The following is a 17883-nucleotide window of genomic DNA, read 5'->3' as shown; positions in this document are numbered from 1 at the left end:
TGCTTTTACCACACCAAACTTAAAATTTGCTCGTCCTCGAGCAAGAAAGAAAAGAATAGTAGAAGAAGAAGAAGAGAATATGGGAGAGAGGGAGAGAAGTAGGTTCGGCTATATAGGAGAAGAAAGGGGGTTGTGTTGTGTGAAAATGAAGAAGAATGGAAGGCTATTTATAGGGAGAGGGAGGGTGGGAGTTCGGTCATTTGGGTGGGAATGGGTGGGGAATTGAATTTGAATTTTATGAGGGTAGGTGGGATTTATGGGGAAGAGGAGGTTGATGTGAATGGTGAATGGGGTAATTGGGAAGAGGATTTGAGGTGATTGGTGAAGGTTTTTGGGAAGTGTGATATGGGGAAGAGTGAAATGAGATTTGGATTAGAAGAGTGTGATTAGGATTAAAAGGTAAGGTGGGAATATGGTAGGTGGGGATCCTGTGGGGTCCACAGATCCTAAGGTGAGGATCATGTGGGGTCCACAGATCCTGAGGTGAAAACAAATACCATTCCTTCACCATATAGGCATGTAAAATGCCTCCATGCATCATTCTGGCGTTCAAACGCCCATTGATGCATGTTCTGGGCGTTCAACGCCCATGTAATGCATGTTTCTGGCGTTGAACGCCAGTTTCATGCTTGTTCCTGGCGTTCAGCGCCAGTTTGTCCCCTCTGTGCACCATCCTGGCGTTTAACGCCAGGTTGTTGCTTGTTTTGGGCGTTCAGCGCCAGAATGGTGCTTTGTTCTGGCGTTGAACGCCGGCCAGATGCACCTTACTGGCGTTGAACGCCAGTCTGCGCTGCCTCCAGGGTGAAAATTTTTTTTCTTCTGTTTTTGACTCTGTTTTTAATTTTTTTGATTTTTTTCGTGACTCCTCATGATCATGTACCTAGTAAAACACAAAAATAAACAAGAAACAAAATAAAATAAAATTAGATAAATAAAATTGGGTTGCCTCCCAACAAGCGCTTCTTTAATGTCAGTAGCTTGACAGTGGCTCTCATGGAGCCACATGGTGATCAGGTCAATTTAGTGTGGTCCCAACACCAAACTTAGAGTTTGGATATGGGGTTTGAACACCAAACTTAGAGTTTGGTTGTGGCCTCACAACACCAAACTTAGAGTTTGACTGTGTGGGCTCTTCTTGACTCTGAACTGAGAGAAGCTCTTCATGCTTACTCTCTTTTGTCACAGAGGGATGGCTATGTGCCTGAAACACAAGGTAGTCCCCATTCAATTGAAGGACTAACTCTCCTCTGTTGACATCTATCATAGCTTCTGCTGTGGCTAGGAAAGGTCTTCCTAGGATGATGCATTCATCATCTTCCTTCCTAGTGTCTAGGATTATGAAATCAGCAGGGATGTAAATGCCTTCAACCCTTACTAGCACGTCCTCTACTATTCCATAGGCTTGTCTTATGGACTTATCTGCCAATTGTAATGAGAACAAGGCAGGTTGTACCTCAATGATTCCCAGCTTCTCCATTACAGAGAGTGGCATAAGATTTATCCCTGACCCAAGATCACATAGAGCTTTTTCAAAGCTCATGGTGCCAATGGTGCAAGGTATTAAGAACTTGCCAAGATCTTGTTTCTTTTGAGGTAGAGTTCTCTGAATCCAAGTATCTAGTTCACTAATGAGCAAGGGAGGTTCACTTTCCCAAGTCTCATTACCAAACAGCTTGGCGTTCAGTTTCATGATAGCTCCTAAGTATTGAGCAACTTGCTCTCCAGTCACATCTTCATTCTCTTCAGAGGATGAATATTCTTCAGAGCTCATGAATGGGAGAAGGAGATTTAAAGGAATCTCTATGGTCTCTAGATGAGCCTCAGATTCCTCAGGATCCTTAATAGGAAACTCCTTCTTGCTTGAGGAACGTCCCAGGAGGTCTTCCTCACTAGGATTTTCGTCCTCCTCCTCCCTTGTGTATTCGGCCATATTGACTATGTCAATGGCCTTGCACTCTCCTTTTGGATTTTCTTCTGTATTGCTTGGGAGAATACTGGGAGGAGTTTCAATAACTTTCTTACTCAGCTGGCCTACTTGTGCCTCCAGATTTCTAATGGAGGATCTTGTTTCATTCATGAAGCTAAAAGTGGCCTTTGACAGATCAGAGACTATATTGGCTAAATTAGAATTGTTTTGTTCGGAGCTCTCTGTCTGTTGTTGAGAAGATGATGGATATGGCTTACTATTGTTCAGCCTATTGCGTCCACCATTGTTAAAGCCTTGTTGAGGCTTTTGCTGATCCTTCCAGGAGAAATTTGGATGATTTCTCCATGATGAGTTATAGGTGTTTCCATAAGGTTCACCCATGTAATTAACCTCTGCCATGGCAGGGTTCTCAGGATCATAAGCTTCTTCAGACGCTGCCTCTCTAGTACTGTTGGATGCATGTTGCAATCCATTCAGATTTTGAGAGATCATGTTGACCTGTTGAGTCAACATTTTGTTCTGAGCCAATATGGCATTCAGAGCATCAATTTCAAGAACTCCTTTCTTCTGAGGTACCCCATTATTCACGGAATTCCTCTCAGAGGTGTACATGAACTGGTTGTTTGCAACCATGTCAATGAGCTCTTGAGCCTCTTCAGGCGTTTTCTTCAGGTGGATAGATCCACCTGCAGAATGGTCCAATGACATTTTCGAAAATTCAGAGAGACCATAATAGAATATATCTAATATGGTCCATTCTGAAAACATGTCAGATGGACATCTCTTGGTCAACTGCTTGTATCTTTCCCAAGCTTCATAGAGGGATTCACCATCTTTTTGTTTGAAGGTTTGAACATCCACTCTCAGCTTGCTCAACTTTTGAGGAGGAAAGAATTTATCCAAGAAGGCAGTGACTAGCTTATCCCATGAGTCCAGGCTATCCTTGGGTTGTGAATCCAACCATACTCTAGCTCTGTCTCTTATAGCAAAAGGGAAAAGCATGAGTCTGTAGACCTCAGGATCAACTCCATTCGTCTTTACAGTCTCACAGATCTGCAAGAATTCAGTTAAAAACTGGTAAGGATCTTCAGATGGAAGTCCATAAAACTTGCAGTTTTGTTGCATTAAAGCAACTAGTTGAGGCTTAAGCTCAAAGTTATTGGCTCCAATGGCAGGAATGGAGATGCTTCTTCCATCAAATTTGGACGTTGGCTTTGTGAAGTCACCAAGCATTCTCCTTGCATTATTATTATTATTTTCAGCTGCCATCTCTTTCTCTTGTTCGAAAATTTCTAGAAGGTCTCTTCTGGATTGTTGTAATTTAGCTTCTCTTAATTTTCTCTTCAGAGTCCTTTCAGGTTCTGGATCAATTTCAACAAGAGTGTCTTTTTCCCTGTTCCTGCTCATATGAAAGAGAAGAAAACAAGAAAAGAAAGAGGAATCCTCTATGTCACAGTATAGAGATTCCTTTATGTTAGTAGAAAAAGAAAGGGGGTAGAAGAATGAAGAAGAGGGTTCGGATTTTTGGATGAGGAGAGGTGAAGAGAAGTGTTAGTAATTAAATAATTAAATAGAATAAGAAAAGAGGAGGGAGAATTCGAAAAATAATTTTGAAAAAGAGTTAGTGATTTTCGAAAATTAAAGATAAATGTAATTAAAATTAAAATTTGAAACAATTAGTTAATTAAAAAGAATTTTTGAAAAAGAGTGAGATATTTTCGAAAATAGGAGAGAGAAAAGTAGTTATTTGGTTTTAAAAAAAAAAGATAAGAAACAAACAACAAGTTAGTTAGTTGATTGAAAAAGATTTGAAAATCAAATTTGAAAAAGATAAGAGGATAAGAAGTTAGATAAGATATTTTGAAATCAAATTTTGAAAAATATAAAATTTTAAACAGGATAAGATAAAAAGATAAGATAAAAGTTTTAGGAAAAAGATATTTTGAAAAAGATTTAATTTTTTAAAATGACTTAACCAACAAGAAACTACAAGATAAGATTCTAGAATTTAAAGATTGAACCTTTCTTAACAAGAAAGTAACAAACTTCAAATTTTTGAACCAATTACATTAATTGTTAGCTAATTTTCGAAAATTAGATATAAAAGATAAGAAAAAGATTTTGAAAATAATTTGAAAAATATTTTTGAAATTTTCGAAAAATAGAAAAAAAATGAAGAGGATATGATTTTTGAAAAAGATTTTGAAAAGATAAGATTTTAAAATTGAAATTTTGACTTGACTTGTAAGAAACAACTAATTTTAAAAATTTTTGACCAAGTCAACCCAAAATTTCGAAAATTTGGAGGGAAATAAGGAAAAGATATTCTTTTTTGATTTTTGAATTGGAAAAACTACCATTTGTACCCATGAATTTTGCGAACGCTGACAAAAGTATCCATCAAACAAGAAAACTAACGTTGTACCCATGAAAGATGGGTTTCGTGTGACAATAGTACCCAAACCGTGATTTTTTGTTAATTTTTTAATAAAATTCCCAAATTACCCCTTCTATCTTCTTCCCCAAATTCCAAATTTCACAACTCTCATCCTTCGTCTTCCTCCTCTGCTGCTGCGAGCCACCTTGTGGAACGACTACTATCCAACCTGAAAGGGGCAACCTGCAACAATGGCCGCATCTTGAGGCTCTGCCTTAACAACCTCTCTCTCAGATGAACCATCTCTCCCTTCCTCTCCAACTGTACCTACCTCCAATCACTCGACCTCTCCTCCAACGCCCTCACCGGACCCATCCCTCCCGAATCCAGTCCCTCGTCAACCTCGCTGTCCTCAACCTCTCTTCTAACCAACTCCAGGGCCAGATCTCGCCACAGCTCACAATGTGCGCCTACCTCAACGTCCTTGACCTCCATGATAACCTCCTCACTGGTCCCATTTTCCAGCAATTGGGCCTCCTCGTCAGGTTCTCCACCTTCGATGTCTCTAATAACAGGCTTTCCGGGCCCATATCGCCTTCTTTGTCCAACCGGACCGGCACTCTATCCCGCTTCAACGCTACCTCCTTCTTGGGAAACAAGGATCTCTACGGCTACCCTCTTCCGCCCATCAAGACCAGGGGCCTACTGTTTTGGCCATTGTTGGAATCGGGCTCGGGAGTGGCCTTACCAGCCTCGTCCTCAGTTTCACTGGGGTTTGCATATGGTTGAAAGTCACGGAGCACAAGATGGCTCTGGATGAAGGCAAAATTAGTTAGCTCATACCTGGTGGCTGGCAATAGTAGAGTAGGAAGACGAAGGATGATGGTTGTGAAATTTGGAATTTGGGAAAGAAGATAGAAGGGATAATTTGGGAATTTTATTAAAAAGTCAACAAAAATTCACGGTTTGGGTACTATTGTCACACGAAACCCATCTTTCATGGATAAAACGTTAGTTTTTTTGTTTGATGAGTACTTTTGTCAGCGTTCACAAAATTCATGGGTACAAATGGTAGTTTTTCCTTTTGAATTTTTAATTATGAGAGAGAAAAACAACAAAATTACTCAATGCATGAAATTTTTAGATCAAAACAATGAATGCATGCAAGAATGCTATGAATGTCAAGATGAACACCAAGAACACTTTGAAGATCATGATGAACATCAAGAACATAATTTTGAAAAAAAATTTTTATGCAAAGAAAACATGCAAGACACCAAACTTAGAAATCTTTGATGCATGTACTCTAACAAACAAAAAATGCACATGAAAAACAAGAAAAGACATAAAACAAGAAATCATCAAGATCAAACAAGAGGACTTATCAAGAACAACTTGAAGATCATGAAGAACACTATGAATGCATGGGAATTTCGAAAAAAATGCAAGAAAAATTTTTAAAAGCATGCAATTGACACCAAACTTAAAAATTGACTCAAGACTCAAACAAGAAACACAAAATATTTTTGATTTTTGTGATTTTATGATTTTTTTGTATTTTTATAAAATTTTTTCGAAAATAAAGTTTAGAAAAACGAAAAATAAAAGAAAAATTTTGAAAAAGATTTTTAAAAAGAAAATTACCTAATCTGAGCAACAAGATGAACCGTCAGTTGTCCATACTCGAACAATCCCCGGCAACGGCGCCAAAAACTTGGTGGACGAAATTGTGATCCATGTTCTAATTATTTTGAGATGAAGGCTTCTAAGGGGCACCAGCTGAATTCACAACTCCGTTCAACTAACCAGCAAGTGTACTGGGTCGTCCAAGTAATACCTTACGTGAGTAAGGGTCGAATCCACAGAGATTGTTGGTATGAAGCAAGCTATGGTCACCTTGTAAATCTCAGTTAGATAGATTAAAGGGTAATTGTGATTATTGGAATAAATAATAAATAAAAAGGAATAATAAAAGGGATAAAATACTTATGCAGATTCATTGGTGGGAATTTCAGATAAGCGGATGGAGATGCTGTAGAGCTCAAGGACGCCTGCTCTCCTACTGCTTCTACTCAATCCTTTCTTACTCCTTTCCATGGCAAGCTGTGTATAGGGGTTCACCATCAGCGGTGGCTACTTTCAATCCTCTCGGGAAAATATCCTATGCGGCTGTCACTCGCACAGCTAATCATCTGGAGGCATCACCCATGGTTGATGGCTACATCCCATCCTCGCAGTGAAAACTAATGCTCACGCACTCTGTCACAGTACGGCTAATCACTGGTTGGTTCCCACGTCTACTGGAATAGAATCCCTTGATTCTTTTGCGTCTGTCACTAACGCCCAGCACTTGCAAGTTTGAAGCACGTCACAGTCATTCATTACCGGAATCCTACTCGGAATACCACAGACAAGGTTAGACTTTCCGGATTCCCAGGATCCTACTCGGAATACCACAGACAAGGTGAGACTTTCCGGATCCTCATAAATGCCACCATCTATCTAGCTTATACCACGAAGATTCTGTTGGGGAATCTAAGAGATACACATTCAAGCTCTGTTGCATGTAGAACGTAAGTGGTTGTCAATCACGCGCGTTCATAAGTGAGAATGATAATGAGGGTTATCTAACTCATCACATTCATCATGTTCTTGGGTACGAATGAATATCTTGGAATAAGAATAAAAGAGGAATTGAATAAAAGAAAGTAGAACTTCATTAATACTTGAGGTACAGCAGAGCTCCACACCCTTAATCTATGGTGTGCAGAAACTCCACCGTTGAAAATACATAAGCAAAAGAGGTTCAGGCATGGCCGAATGGCCAGCCCTCTCCATGATCAAGTGACCGAATGAATAATGACTTAAAGTGGTCAAAAGATGTCTAATACAATAGATAAATGTCCTATATATACTAGACTAGCTACTAGGGTTTACATGAGTAAGTAATTGATGCATAAATCCACTTCCGGGGCCCACTTGGTGTGTGTTTGGGCTGAGCTTGATCAATCCACGAGCTGAGGCTTCTCTTGGAGTTGAACTTCGAGTTATGACGTGTTTTGGGCGTTCAACTCCGGATCATGACGTTTTTCTGGCGTTTAACTCCAGACAGCAGCATGTACTTGGCGTTCAACGCCAAGTTACGTCGTCATTCTTCGAATAAAGTATGGACTATTATATATTGCTGGAAAGCCCTGGATGTCTACTTTTCAACGCCGCTGAGAGCGCGCCATTTGGAGTTCTGTAGCTCCAGAAAATCCATTTCGAGTGCAGGGAGGTCAGAATCCAACAGCATCAGCAGTCCTTTTGTCAGCCTTTTTCAGAGTTTTGCTCAAATCCCTCAATTTCAGTCAGAATTTACCTGAAATCACAGAAAAACACACAAACTCATAGTAAAGTCCAGAAATGTGAATTTAACATAAAAACTAATGAAAACATCCCTAAAAGTAGCTTGAACTTACTAAAAACTACCTAAAAACAATGCCAAAAAGCGTATAAATTATCCGCTCATCACAACACCAAACTTAAATTGTTGCTTGTCCCCAAGCAACTGAAAATCAAATAGGATAAAAAGAAGAGAATATACTATAAATTCCAAAATATCAATGAATATTAATTATAATTAGATGAGCGGGACTTGTAGCTTTTTGCTTCTGAACAGTTTTGGCATCTCACTTTTTCCTTTGAAGTTTAGAATGATTGGCTTCTCTAGGAACTTAGAATTTCGGATGGTGTTATTGACTTTCCTAGTTAAGCCTGTTGATTCTTGAACACAGCTACTTATGAGTCTTGGCTGTGGCCCTAAGCATTTTGTTTTCCAATATTACCACCAGATACATAAATGCCACAGACACATAACTGGGTGAACCTTTTCAGATTGTGACTCAGCTTTGCTAAAGTCCCCAGTTAGTGGTGTCCAGAGCTCTTAAGCACACTCTTTTGCTTTGGATCACGACTTTAACCACTCAGTCTCAAGCTTTTTACTTGGACCTTCATGACACAAGCACATGGTTAGGGACAGCTTGATTTAGCCGCTTAGGCCTGGATTTAATTTCCTTAGGCCCTCCTATCCATTGATGCTCAAAGCCTTGGATCCTTTTTACCCTTGCCTTTTGGTTTTAAGGGCTATTGGCTTTTTCTACTGCTCCTTCTTTTTTTTTTCTATTTTTTTTTCCGCCATTTTTTTTCTTCTTTTTTTTTTCGCAAGCTTTCTTTTTCACTGCTTTTTCTTGCTTCAAGAATCAATTTCATGATTTTTTAGATCCTCAATAACATTTCTCTTTGTTCATCATTCTTTCAAGAGCCAACAATTTTAACATTCATAAACTACAAGATCAAAAGACATATGCACTGTTCAAGCATTCATTCAGAAAACAAAAAGTATTGTCACCACATCAATATAATTAAATTAAATTCAAGGATAAATTCGAAATTCATGTACTTCTTGTTCTTTTGAATTAAAACATTTTTCATTTAAGAGAGGTGAAGGATTCATGGATTTTATTCATAGCTTTAAGGCATGGTTACATACTAATGATCATGAAATAAAGACACAAAACATAGATAAACACAATAATTAAAAACCGAAAACAGAAAGAAAATAAGAACAAGGAATGAATCCACCTTTAGTGGCGTCTTCTTCTTGAAGGACCAATGCTGTTCTTAAGCTCTTCTATGTCCCTTCCTTGCCTTTGTTGCTCCTCCCTCATTGCTCTTTGATCTTCTCTTATTTCTTGGAGAATGATGGAGTGTTCATGATGTTCCACCCTTAGTTGTTCAACATTATGGCTCAAATCTTCTAAGGAGGTGTTGAGTTGCTCCCAATAGTTGTTGGGAGGAAAGTGCATTCCTTGAGGCATTTGTTGATGATGAATTTCCTCATGTTCTTCTTGAGGGCCGTGAGGAACTTCTCTTGTTTGCTCCATCCTTTTCTTGGTGATGGGCTTGTCTTCTTCAATGGAGACATCTCCATCTATGATGACTCCAGCTGAGTAACATAGATGGCATATAAGGTGGGGGAAGGCTAGCCGTGCCATGTGTGAAGGCTTCTCAGCTATTTTGTAGAGTTCATTGGAGATGACTTCATGAACTTCCACTTCCTCTCCAATCATGATGCTATGAATCATGATGGCCCGATCCACAGTAACTTCAGATCGATTGCTTGTGGGAAGGATGGATCTTTGGATGAACTCCAACCATCCTCTAGCTACAGGCTTGAGGTCCAGTCTTCTTAGTTGGACTGGCTTGCCTTTGGAGTCTATTCTCCATTGGGCGCCTTCCACACAAATGTCCATTAGGACTTGGTCCAACCTTTGATTAAAGTTGACCCTTCTTGTGTAGGGACGTTCATCACCTTGCATCATGGGTAAGTGAAACGCCAACCTCACATTTTCTGGACTGAAATCCAAGTATTTCCCCCTAACCATTGTGAGATAATTCTTTGGATTCGGGTTCATACTTTGATCATGGTTCCTAGTGATCCATGCATTAGCATAGAACTCTTGAACCATTAATATTCCAACTTGTTGCATGGGGTTGGTTAAGACTTCCCAACCTCTTCTTTGAACTTCATGTCGGATTTCCGGATACTCATTCTTTTTGAGCTTGAAAGGGACCTCAGGGATCACCTTCTTCTTTGCTACAACATCATAGAAGTGGTCTTGATGGCTCTTGGAGATGAATCTTTCCATCTCCCATGACTCAGAGGTGGAAGCTTTTGCTTTCCCTTTCCCTTTTCTTGAGGAAACTCCGGCCTTAGGTGCCATTGGTAATGGAAAAACAAAAAAAAAGCTTATGCTTTTACCACACCAAACTTAAAATTTGCTCGTCCTCGAGCAAGAAAGAAAAGAATAGTAGAAGAAGAAGAAGAGAATATAGGAGAGAGGGAGAGAAGTAGGTTCGGCTATATGGAAGGCTATTTATAGGGAGAGGGAGGGTGGGAGTTCGGTCATTTGGGTGGGAATGGGTGGGGAATTGAATTTGAATTTTATGAGGGTAGGTGGGGTTTATAGGGAAGAGGAGGTTGATGTGAATGGTGAATGGGGTAATTGGGAAGAGGATTTGAGGTGATTGGTGAAGGTTTTTGGGAAGTGTGATATGGGGAAGAGTGAAATGAGATTTGGATTAGAAGAGTGTGATTAGGATTAAAAGGTAAGGTGGGAATATGGTAGGTGGGGATCCTGTGGGGTCCACAGATCCTGAGGTGAGGATCTTGTGGGGTCCACAGATCCTGAGGTGAAAACAAATACCATTCCTTCACCATATAGGCATGTAAAATGCCTCCATGCATCATTCTGGCGTTCAAACGCCCATTGATGCATGTTCTGGGCGTTCAACGCCCATGTAATGCATGTATCTGGCGTTGAACGCCAGTTTCATGCTTGTTCCTGGCGTTCAGCGCCAGCTTGTCCTCTCTGTGCACCATCCTGGCGTTTAACGCCAGGTTGTTGCTTGTTTTGGGCGTTCAGCGCCAGAATGGTGCTTTGTTCTGGCGTTGAACGCCAGTCTGCGCTGCCTCCAGGGTGAAAATTTTTTTTCTTCTGTTTTTGACTCTGTTTTTAATTTTTTTGATTTTTTTCGTGACTCCTCATGATCATGTACCTAGTAAAACACAAAAATAAACAAGAAACAAAATAAAATAAAATTAGATAAATAAAATTGGGTTGCCTCCCAACAAGCGCTTCTTTAATGTCAGTAGCTTGACAGTGGCTCTCATGGAGCCACATGGTGATCAGGTCAATTTAGTGTGGTCCCAACACCAAACTTAGAGTTTGGATATGGGGTTTGAACACCAAACTTAGAGTTTGACTGTGTGGGCTCTTCTTGACTCTGAACTGAGAGAAGCTCTTCATGCTTACTCTCTTTTGTCACAGAGGGATGGCTATGTGCCTGAAACACAAGGTAGTCCCCATTCAATTGAAGGACTAACTCTCCTCTGTTGACATCTATCATAGCTTCTGCTGTGGCTAGGAAAGGTCTTCCTAGGATGATGCATTCATCATCTTCCTTCCTAGTGTCTAGGATTATGAAATCAGCAGGGATGTAAAGGCCTTCAACCCTTACTAGCACGTCCTCTACTATTCCATAGGCTTGTCTTATGGACTTATCTGCCAATTGTAATGAGAACAAGGCAGGTTGTACCTCAATGATTCTCAGCTTCTCCATTACAGAGAGTGGCATAAGATTTATCCCTGACCCAAGATCACATAGAGCTTTTTCAAAGCTCATGGTGCCAATGGTGCAAGGTATTAAGAACTTGCCAGGATCTTGTTTCTTTTGAGGTAGAGTTCTCTGAATCCAAGTATCTAGTTCACTAATGAGCAAGGGAGGTTCACTTTCCCAAGTCTCATTACCAAACAGCTTGGCGTTCAGTTTCATGATAGCTCCTAAGTATTGAGCAACTTGCTCTCCAGTCACATCTTCATTCTCTTCAGAGGATGAATATTCTTCAGAGCTCATGAATGGGAGAAGGAGATTTAAAGGAATCTCTATGGTCTCTAGATGAGCCTCAGATTCCTCAGGATCCTTAATAGGAAACTCCTTCTTGCTTGAGGAACGTCCCAGGAGGTCTTCCTCACTAGGATTTTCGTCCTCCTCCTCCCTTGTGTATTCGGCCATATTGACTATGTCAATGGCCTTGCACTCTCCTTTTGGATTTTCTTCTGTATTGCTTGGGAGAATACTGGGAGGAGTTTCAATAACTTTCTTACTCAGCTGGCCTACTTGTGCCTCCAGATTTCTAATGGAGGATCTTGTTTCATTCATGAAGCTAAAAGTGGCCTTTGACAGATCAGAGACTATATTGGCTAAATTAGAATTGTTTTGTTCGGAGCTCTCTGTCTGTTGCTGAGAAGATGATGGATATGGCTTACTATTGTTCAGCCTATTGCGTCCACCATTGTTAAAGCCTTGTTGAGGCTTTTGCTGATCCTTCCAGGAGAAATTTGGATGATTTCTCCATGATGAGTTATAGGTGTTTCCATAAGGTTCACCCATGTAATTAACCTCTGCCATGGCAGGGTTCTCAGGATCATAAGCTTCTTCAGACGCTGCCTCTCTAGTACTGTTGGATGCATGTTGCAATCCATTCAGATTTTGAGAGATCATGTTGACCTGTTGAGTCAACATTTTGTTCTGAGCCAATATGGCATTCAGAGCATCAATTTCAAGAACTCCTTTCTTCTGAGGTACCCCATTATTCACGGAATTCCTCTCAGAGGTGTACATGAACTGGTTGTTTGCAACCATGTCAATGAGCTCTTGAGCCTCTTCAGGCGTTTTCTTCAGGTGGATAGATCCACCTGCAGAATGGTCCAATGACATTTTCGAAAATTCAGAGAGACCATAATAGAATATATCTAATATGGTCCATTCTGAAAACATGTCAGATGGACATCTCTTGGTCAACTGCTTGTATCTTTCCCAAGCTTCATAGAGGGATTCACCATCTTTTTGTTTGAAGGTTTGAACATCCACTCTCAGCTTGCTCAACTTTTGAGGAGGAAAGAATTTATCCAAGAAGGCAGTGACTAGCTTATCCCATGAGTCCAGGCTATCCTTGGGTTGTGAATCCAACCATACTCTAGCTTTGTCTCTTATAGCAAAAGGGAAAAGCATGAGTCTGTAGACCTCAGGATCAACTCCATTCGTCTTTACAGTCTCACAGATCTGCAAGAATTCAGTTAAAAACTGGTAAGGATCTTCAGATAGAAGTCCATAAAACTTGCAGTTTTGTTGCATTAAAGCAACTAGTTGAGGCTTAAGCTCAAAGTTATTGGCTCCAATGGCAGGAATGGAGATGCTTCTTCCATCAAATTTGGACGTTGGCTTTGTGAAGTCACCAAGCATTCTCCTTGCATTATTATTATTATTTTCAGCTGCCATCTCTTTCTCTTGTTCGAAAATTTTTAGAAGGTCTCTTCTGGATTGTTGTAATTTAGCTTCTCTTAATTTTCTCTTCAGAGTCCTTTCAGGTTCTGGATCAATTTCAACAAGAGTGTCTTTTTCCCTGTTCCTGCTCATATGAAAGAGAAGAAAACAAGAAAGAAAGAGGAATCCTCTATGTCACAGTATAGAGATTCCTTTATGTTAGTAGAAAAAAAGGGGGTAGAAGAATGAAGAAGAGGGTTCGGATTTTTGGATGAGGAGAGGTGAAGAGAAGTGTTAGTAATTAAATAATTAAATAGAATAAGAAAAGAGGAGGGAGAATTCGAAAAATAATTTTGAAAAAGAGTTAGTGATTTTCGAAAATTAAAGATAAATGTAATTAAAATTAAAATTTGAAACAATTAGTTAATTAAAAAGAATTTTGAAAAGAGTGAGATATTTTCGAAAATAGGAGAGAGAAAAGTAGTTATTTGGTTTTAAAAAAAAGATAAGAAACAAACAACAAGTTAGTTAGTTGATTGAAAAAGATTTGAAAATCAAATTTGAAAAAGATAAGAGGATAAGAAGTTAGATAAGATATTTTGAAATCAAATTTTGAAAAATATAAAATTTTAAACAGGATAAGATAAAAGATAAGATAAAAGTTTTAGGAAAAAGATATTTTGAAAAAGATTTAATTTTTAAAATGACTTAACCAACAAGAAACTACAAGATAAGATTCTAGAATTTAAAGATTGAACCTTTCTTAACAAGAAAGTAACAAACTTCAAATTTTTGAACCAATTACATTAATTGTTAGCTAATTTTCGAAAATTAGATATAAAAGATAAGAAAAAGATTTTGAAAATAATTTGAAAAATATTTTTGAAATTTTCGAAAAATAGAAAAAAAATGAAGAGGATATGATTTTTGAAAAAGATTTTGAAAAGATAAGATTTTAAAATTGAAATTTTGACTTGACTTGTAAGAAACAACTAATTTTAAAAATTTTTGACCAAGTCAACCCAAAATTTCGAAAATTTGGAGGGAAATAAGGAAAAGATATTCTTTTTTTATTTTTGAATTTTTAATTATGAGAGAGAAAAACAACAAAATTACTCAATGCATGAAATTTTTAGATCAAAACAATGAATGCATGCAAGAATGCTATGAATGTCAAGATGAACACCAAGAACACTTTGAAGATCATGATGAACATCAAGAACATAATTTTGAAAAAAAAATTTTATGCAAAGAAAACATGCAAGACACCAAACTTAGAAATCTTTGATGCATGTACTCTAACAAACAAAAAATGCACATGAAAAACAAGAAAAGACATAAAACAAGAAATCATCAAGATCAAACAAGAGGACTTGTCAAGAACAACTTGAAGATCATGAAGAACACTATGAATGCATGGGATTTTCAAAAAATGCAGGAAAAATTTTTAAAAGCATGCAATTGACACCAAACTTAAAAATTGACTCAAGACTCAAACAAGAAACACAATATTTTTGATTTTTATGATTTTATGATTTTTTTTGTATTTTTATAAATTTTTTCGAAAAAAATGTTTAGGAAAAACGAAAAATAAAAGAAAAATTTTGAAAAAGATTTTTGAAAAGAAAATTACCTAATCTGAGCAACAAGATGAACCGTCAGTTGTCCATACTCGAACAATCCCCGGCAAACGGCGCCAAAAACTTGGTGGACGAAATTGTGATCCATGTTCTAATTATTTTGAGATGAAAGCTTCTAAGGGGCACCAGCTGAATTCACAACTCCGTTCAACTAACCAGCAAGTGTACTGGGTCGTCCAAGTAATACCTTACGTGAGTAAGGGTCGAATCCACAGAGATTGTTGGTATGAAGCAAGCTATGGTCACCTTGTAAATCTCAGTTAGATAGATTAAAGGGTAATTGTGATTATTGGAATAAATAATAAATAAAAGGAATAATAAAAGGGATAAAATACTTATGCAGATTCATTGGTGGGAATTTCAGATAAGCGGATGGAGATGCTGTAGAGCTCAAGGACGCCTGCTCTCCTACTGCTTCTACTCAATCCTTTCTTACTCCTTTCCATGGCAAGCTGTGTATAGGGGTTCACCATCAGCGGTGGCTACTTTCAATCCTCTCGGGAAAATATCCTATGCGGCTGTCACTCGCACAGCTAATCATCTGGAGGCATCACCCATGGTTGATGGCTACATCCCATCCTCGCAGTGAAAACTAATGCTCACGCACTCTGTCACAGTACGGCTAATCACTGGTTGGTTCCCGCGTCTACTGGAATAGAATCCCTTGATTCTTTTGCGTCTGTCACTAACGCCCAGCACTTGCAAGTTTGAAGCACGTCACAGTCATTCATTACCGGAATCCTACTCGGAATACCACAGACAAGGTTAGACTTTCCGGATTCCCAGGATCCTACTCGGAATACCACAGACAAGGTGAGACTTTCTGGATCCTCATAAATGCCGCCATCTATCTAGCTTATACCACGAAGATTCTGTTGGGGAATCTAAGAGATACACATTCAAGCTCTGTTGCATGTAGAACGTAAGTGGTTGTCAATCACGCGCGTTCATAAGTGAGAATGATAATGAGGGTTATCTAACTCATCACATTCATCATGTTCTTGGGTACGAATGAATATCTTGGAATAAGAATAAAAGAGGAATTGAATAAAAGAAAGTAGAACTTCATTAATACTTGAGGTACAGCAGAGCTCCACACCCTTAATCTATGGTGTGCAGAAACTCCACCGTTGAAAATACATAAGCAAAAGAGGTTCAGGCATGGCCGAATGGCCAGCCCTCTCCATGATCAAGTGACCGAATGAATAATGACTTAAAGTGGTCAAAAGATGTCTAATACAATAGATAAATGTCCTATATATACTAGACTAGCTACTAGGGTTTACATGAGTAAGTAATTGATGCATAAATCCACTTCCGGGGCCCACTTGGTGTGTGTTTGGGCTGAGCTTGATCAATCCACGAGCTGAGGCTTCTCTTGGAGTTGAACTTCGAGTTATGACGTGTTTTGGGCGTTCAACTCCGGATCATGACGTTTTTCTGGCGTTTAACTCCAGACAGCAGCATGTACTTGGCGTTCAACGCCATGTTACGTCGTCATTTTTCGAATAAAGTATGGACTATTATATATTGCTGGAAAGCCCTGGATGTCTACTTTCCAACGCCGTTGAGAGCGCGCCATTTGGAGTTCTGTAGCTCCAGAAAATCCATTTCGAGTGCAGGGAGGTCAGAATCCAACAGCATCAGCAGTCCTTTTGTCAGCCTTTTTCAGAGTTTTGCTCAAATCCCTCAATTTCAGTCAGAATTTACCTGAAATCACAGAAAAACACACAAACTCATAGTAAAGTCCAGAAATGTGAATTTAACATAAAAACTAATGAAAACATCCCTAAAAGTAGCTTGAACTTACTAAAAACTACCTAAAAACAATGCCAAAAAGCGTATAAATTATCCGCTCATCAACCACCTCCTTCATGGCTGGATTCAGCCGCCTCTGTGGTTGAACTACTGGTTTAGCGTCACCCTCCAATAGGATCTTGTGCATGCATCTTGCTGGGCTAATGCCCTTAAGATCACTGATGGACCACTCAAGAGCTGTCTTGTGTGTCCTTAACACTTGAATTAGTGTTTCCTCTTCCTGTGGCTCTAAGGTAGAGCTTATGATTACAGGAAAGGTATCACCTTCTCCCAGAAATGCATATTTCAGGGATGGTGGTAATAGTTTGAGCTCGGATTTGGAAGGTTTCTCCTCTTTCTGAGGGATTTTCAGAGGTTCTATTATTCTCTCTAGTTCCTCCAGATCAAGCTGAACATATTTAAAGATATCCTCTAGTTCTGATTCGAGACTCTCAGTCATATTGACCTCTTTTACCAGAGAGTCAATAATATCAATGCTCATGCAGTCATTTTGGGTGTCTGGATGCTGCATAGCTTTGATAACATTCAACTTAAACTCATCCTCATTGACTCTCAGGGTCACTTCCCCTTTTTGGACGTCAATGAGGGTTCGTCTAGTTGCTAGGAAAGGTCTTCCTAGAATGAGAGTTGCACTCTTGTGCTCCTCCATTTTTAGCACCACAAAGTCAGTGGGAAAGGCAAATGGCCCATATCCGGCTTCAATTACGCCTGATGGGTATTTAATGGAGCCATCAGCAAGTTGGAGACATATCCGGGTTAGTTTAACTTCATCAGTCAACCCAAGCTTTTTGATAGTAGCTACAGGTATTAGGTTAATACTTGCCCCAAGATCACATAGAGCTTGCTTGGTACAAGTACCTTCTAATGTGCATGGTATCATAAAGCTTCTCGGATCTTTAAGCTTCTCAGGTAAGCTTTTCAGAATGACTGCACTGCATTCTTCAGTGAGGTAAACTTTCTCAGTTTCCCTCCAATCCTTCTTATGACTTAAGATCTCTTTCATGAACTTAGCATAAGAGGGTATTTGCTCAAGTGCCTCTGCAAACGAAATCTTTATCTCAAGAGTCCTGAGATAGTCTGCAAAGCGGGCAAATTGCTTATCCTGTTCTGCTTGGTGGAGTTTCTGAGGATAAGGCATTTTGACTTTGTATCCTCAACTTTAGTTGCTACAGGTTTATTGCCTACAGTCGTGGGTTGAGAAGCCTTTTTAGAGGAGTTGCTATCAGCACTTCTATGTGTCTGATCCCACACTG

At 39.1% G+C, this 17883-nt stretch overlaps 2 non-coding genes and 1 pseudogene across 2 annotated transcripts; all 3 read left to right on the top strand.

The window, feature by feature from the left end:
• Positions 1–2693: 2693 nt before the first annotated feature.
• LOC130958888 (small nucleolar RNA R71) lies at positions 2694–2797 on the top strand. Its single transcript, XR_009077991.1, has one exon. It is a non-coding gene; the product is annotated as a small nucleolar RNA R71 (small nucleolar RNA).
• Positions 2798–4354: 1557 nt separating this feature from the next.
• Positions 4355–5140, top strand: LOC130956878 (receptor-like protein 44; annotated as a pseudogene).
• A 7544-nt stretch (positions 5141–12684) lies between these two features.
• LOC130958887 (small nucleolar RNA R71) lies at positions 12685–12788 on the top strand. Its single transcript, XR_009077990.1, has one exon. It is a non-coding gene; the product is annotated as a small nucleolar RNA R71 (small nucleolar RNA).
• The last annotated feature ends 5095 nt before the right edge of the window (positions 12789–17883 follow it).

Source organism: Arachis stenosperma, chromosome 10, assembly GCF_014773155.1.
Source record: "Arachis stenosperma cultivar V10309 chromosome 10, arast.V10309.gnm1.PFL2, whole genome shotgun sequence".
Classification (NCBI taxonomy): domain Eukaryota; kingdom Viridiplantae; phylum Streptophyta; class Magnoliopsida; order Fabales; family Fabaceae; genus Arachis; species Arachis stenosperma.
This window is presented reverse-complemented; position numbering and strand designations above follow the sequence as displayed.